The sequence below is a fragment of the Parasteatoda tepidariorum genome, chromosome 4, assembly GCF_043381705.1.
Source record: "Parasteatoda tepidariorum isolate YZ-2023 chromosome 4, CAS_Ptep_4.0, whole genome shotgun sequence".
NCBI lineage: Eukaryota > Metazoa > Arthropoda > Arachnida > Araneae > Theridiidae > Parasteatoda > Parasteatoda tepidariorum.
Window position 1 is genome coordinate 821,414 of NC_092207.1, and position 5,781 is coordinate 827,194.

Sequence of the window (5,781 nt, forward strand, 5' to 3'; positions counted from 1 at the left end):
TGCAAATCCTTTTCGGGCAAATCCGGGTCCAAAATTATTTACTGAAACTAAATTCTTTGTTAATTTATATAATTTTTCCATGTGCAAATCCATGGCTAAAATTATGTGCAAACCAGGCAATTTATGTTTCTTTCTCTTTTCTATTTTTTTCTTAAATAAATATAAATTTTCTAAATTATTAATTGTCAACTTCCTTAAATTATCCAGTATAATATTGCCTTGCGCACATCCATTTTCGAGCCTTTTTGAATTGGTAACTAACAAATCAAACGCACTTCAGTACTGCGGTAAGAACGCACTTTAATACAAAACTCCTCTAGTTACGCTTTAGCTCAATTTGAGCTTTTGTTTTAATTTTTTTTTGCAATCTTGCTAAGAAAATATTTTAAATTATTCTTGAAAAATTTCCCGTTCATGTAAGTTCATTTGAATTAGCTACTCGCTTTATTGATTTCATTTCATGTTTTATTCTGTTTTTCCTTTATATTTTATTTTCCGTTTTACGTAATATTTTTACTTATTGTGTTCTATTTTATTTGTTGTAATTTTTTGAGTGCTCCTCACACTATTGTATTGGTATATTTTGCTTTGGCTATATTGATACAATATTAGAAAGCACTCTTTTTTGAGGATATAATCGTGTGGCCTGATGAAAAAATTATCTTTTATTTTCCGGATTTCTTAAAAAATTTTTGGAATCTTTTTTTTTTCGGTTTCTTGTTATTTTTATTATTTTGTTTTTTCCCCTTTTTTCATTGTTCTGTATTTTTTCCCGTGTTTCCTCTACATTTTGAACTTATTTTATGAGTTCTATTTACTTGCAGCTTATGCGCAATGAATGAAACTTATTGGTTTTCTTAATTTTTTTCTTGTTTTTTTTTTTGCATTTATTTATTATGCTATATAGTATATATTAAGTTCAGTTAGTTTTTTAAAAAAAAGGTGTACGCAAAAAGGATGTCACAAAAATTTAAGAAGAGTTAAATTGTTAACTTTTTTCTTTCTTATAAAAGTTTGCCTTTTATTTTTAAAAAAGAATCAAAGCAGAGTTTCAATTGCCGAAAAATGTTTTCAAAATGGCGAGATTAATTACTCAGTTGATAAAGAATTCTCAAATTAAGAGTTTTAATTGCTGAAAAATGTTTTTCAAATGGTGGGATTACTCAGCATTCCTACCATAATTTGTTCGCATTTTGAAAACATTTTTCAGCTCTACTCTGATTTTACTTGAACTCACTAAAGCAAAATTTGCCATGAAAGAGAGTTGATAAAGCATCCCGATCTTTAACCGTGTTATTTATGATATTTCAATGATTGGTTGCCCAGGTGCGGTACCCACAAAAGAAATAGGTGTCATGCATATCGCCGGGGAACTACCCATCCGTTTCGTTACTTTTTAGTAGGTAACTTCAGCACCACTTTGAAAGACTATTACAACCCTATTACGATTATGGGTGACTTGTAAGGCAGTTGTTAGTGACTATCAAAGCGAAGAAAAGATTCAAAAGGACCGACAAACGACTTCGAACAAAGCAGCCCTCGGACTTGTTAGCACTCATACAGCTGTTTGTCCTTCATCTTTGCTGGACTCAGAGTGGAACGATAAGATTTGTTAAGTAAGAAAAGTTTCCCTTTTTTTTAAAAAGAATTTTACGTGTTCTACAGAACTCAAAGTGAGAAACCACCATTTGCTTTTTAAATTTAACGAAAAGTGCCGCCTTTTTTATGAATGTTAAAATAATAAATTGAGTGCAAATTATTAACAAAAATAACTTTTTCAAAAACATTAAACTATAGAAGAATTAGTGAAAGATTTCTTACATTTTAACAGCTCCTTCAGAAAAGAGCGAAAATGAAGTTACATTAGATAAAGAGTGCTTTACAATTTTTTTTTCTTCTCTCAAGCAATGAAATCATGTTATTTAAAACTACACTTTTGACTGTTTTTAAAATTCAATTTGGTTTTTTTTTTTTTTACAGTTTAAACAAATTGATATGATGGATGACGTGCAAGAATATTTTTTAAAAGAAAAATATTTATGAAAATTCAAAGACCCAGACAATTCGAAACTACTTTCTGAAATATGTAAACCGCTTCACTGATTATCCCGAGTCAGCTCGGATATGTATAGGGGAGAGTGGGGTCAATTGAACAATTGACCCCACTCTCCCCTATAGATTGCAAATATTTATTATCCCGAGTAAATGCGGGCATAGCAAAATTCGTCAATAACTTTTGTTGTATTACGTTTTTATTCGGCCTTGAAGCAAAACAAATAATAATCGGCTGTGATTGGAAGGGAGTTCGGGAGTTTTGCTATTTGTGGGACGTGTTTTGTATATACGATGGTTGATGAATTTACATAGAGAAATGGCTTTCGCGAGCGATAATGCAGATGATTTTTCAGATTTGACTTTTTTCATTTGCCAGAGATAATTTGGGACAGTAAACTGAAGGTAAATTAAATATTTTTTACAGATAAAAAAATTAAAATTTCAACTGAGAACGTGTGTATTATGTTTCGTTTTAGTTCCTTAAAAAGTATGTTGATTTTTTTTTTTTCAAAAAAAAAAATTAGTAAGGGAAGTAGGGCAAAATTGAATTGGTATGATTTCATCAGGAAAAAAAAATGGAAGAGAACCTTGTACTTGACACGCTTCGGAAGATATTGCCGAACATAGTAAGAGTAAAAATACTTATTTCCAGAATCAATAAAAATGCTCCCGCAGACATTTTATTAAGTGAATGCAGAACAAAAAAAAATAATTGTTCTAATAAATGAAACTAATAGGGAAATATTAGTCTGAATATTTCCCATCGTAAACTTTTCGAGTATAAAGTACAATTTACTTTAAATGTACGTAATCGAAATTTATATTATTCTTTAAAATAACTTTGAGTCCAAAAAAAGAAAATTATAAATCAAAAAAATCCTGTTGAATACAAAAATTAGGAATAACACTCTTTTTTATTAAAAAGGAAAATGAATTAAAAAATAAACGCCCGATTTTAGAGAGTGGTTATTCAGCTTCCTACCTGGAATCGGTGACGTAGTTTTAATGTATGTTAGAGGGGGTTATTGGTTACCTCCTTCTAATATATATATAGAGAGAGATATACAGGTTGATTCTATAAAGATGGGCAAAATTTTAGAAAGTGATAGTACACACCCAAGCAATTAATTTTTATCAAAGAATGCATGGTCGAAAACAAAACGCAAAACCGCTAGAGGGCGTCAAAGTTTATGTTCTTATATGAGGCAAAAACACACAAAGGACGATGAAGTTAAGTTATAAAAGCAAATTTAATGGCATGTGATTACAATAAGTGTTCAAAACAGTGGCCGGCAGCGGCTATGCACGCAGTACGACGGCGAACATTCTGGAGCACACCACAGGCATATCACGAACTTTTCCTGCAGCGTTCGAAAGCTTGGCGATAAGTAACGCAGCGCAGTAACTCGCAACAGGAATGAAGCTTTCACGTTTGCATCAAACAACTTTCCAAATGCGCCAGAACCTTTGCGTTTTGTTTTCGACCTAGCATTCTTTGATAAAAATTAATTGCTTGGGTGAGTACTATCACTTCCTAAAATTTTGCCCATCTTTTTAGAATCACCCTGTATATTCTAAACGTTTAAATAACAAAAAATGAAAACTTTTTTATATATCTACATCCTACTTACCATACAATAGCTCATTAGACAAGTAATCCTTAATTTCGGAGGGGGTTTTGTCCCCCAAAACTACGGCACTGCATGCAATTCACCCCCCTTTAAAGAATCGTTAAATACATATGTGCAGTTTTTCGACCACTACAAAATGAAGTAGAATGAAATGGGAAAAAAAAAATTCAAATTAAGTAATTTAAGCCAAAAAAAAAACACTGGTATAAAATAGTAAATGTTTTTAAGCTAAAAATAAACTTAATAATAAAAAAAAAGAATTATTTAGTTTAATGGAAAAACCGTAATCAAGTAAATGAGTTCAAGCATAAAAGTTATTAGTTTTTATATTTATTTGAAAGGTTTAATTGGTAATTAAAATGGACCTTGGCAATCAGTTTTATTTAAAAAGGTTATTTGCTATTAAAAACTTTTCTTAATAATGGAAGAGAGGCTTCATGAATGCAAGTTTTAACGAGCGTAGCCTTAACAGACTTCCTAACTTTAACCGAAATTGTTGGAGCCACTCCGTAACTTGCCAGATTGGGCTACTTTCAGAAGTCTTCGCTAATGAAAATCGAATTTAGGCTAACCGCTACTTTTTGGGCTACTCATTAATTTTCGAACGCTACAAATCTCAAAAATGCGCTACTTTTTTTTCCTTACAGAAATATTTTCCCCCTTCGCATTATTAAACGATTCTGAAAAGTCTGCACTCCGAAGGACCTAAATAATTTCAATTTTCAAGAGACAGGTGAAATTCACAGGGGTGATTGTGAGCCAAAGTCAGAATTCCAAAAAATTTCTTGAGTTAAAAAAAAAAGGTTTAAATTGAAAAACAATTAAACAAGATTTTTCCCTTTTTCTCAATATTTCTTAGTTTACTTAAAATATATTTAAAATTTTACACATACCAATACCATTTACACATACCTATGATGACCTGGAGAAGTAATTAAAATTTACAAAAATGAATTCAAAATGAATATGACAAAATTCCTTCTTGAGTTTATGATTATAACAACTATTTACTGATATAAAAATGAATATTAATCATGAATATAAGCTTATCAAGCATCTCTCTGGCTCTCCCTTACAAACAAATAAAATAAACTGTGTTTTTAAGTTCCACCTTTGAAAATTTGATTTCCGGAAACTTCTGTGATCAATGATTTTTTGAAACACCTGGACCTTCGTTCTCCGGATCACTGTTAGCAAAAATTCCGGAAATCCGAATTTTTTCCGGAGCACAATCAGCCCTGAATTCATGAAACTACCACAGTTGTCTTGCTTCTGCTCTTATTGTCCGGCAACAGGCTTTAAAATATCAAAAATAAGCACCTTTAAAAAACGCTACGCACCCTGGGTATAACTATTTCAAGTGGGGGTCACTGATTTGGAATGGTTTCGGTCTATTGTGTTAGTGATAGAGTCTAGCTACCCTCCCTAAAATGCGCCAGTCTTGTTTCCATAGCACCAGACGACATCAACCTTTATTGCGGGAGGAATTCTTAGCTCGGACAAACTATATACTATTTTTCATTTCCTAATGAATGCTAACCCGCTATGTCATCTTTATGTATCATCTATTACTTTCATACAAATTAAGATGTGAAGCATATGTATATTAGGAAGTCGAGTCATTTTTCAGACTGGTTTGAACAGACTTTTACTGCAGTAAATACCACCTATTAAACGTATCAAAACTTTTTCCAATGTATTCAAATTAGGACTATCAAAAATCAAGGGAGATAACGTAATTGCGCAGCATTAGAAAAAATGTAAGTTTTAGTTTACAAAACTTGATTAGGGTTGCCACTCAAATCTGGAAAAATAAATTCCTGTACACATTATGAGAGGAAACAAAAAGAGTGACCAATACTAAATCTAGCTGTACTAGTTTTAATTGCTGGAAAAAGTAAAAGAAATAAGGAAGAACAACTTAACATACTTCAAATAATATTAAAGTCAGGGTATCTGCTACATTTTAGATTTTCAAATTCATGACTTAACGAAGTTACTATTTTCTTCGCCAAAAACAATAAATTTAAAAGAGCATATAATAACATTAATTGAAACGATACGTATAACCAAAACTATTATACTCTGCATCATG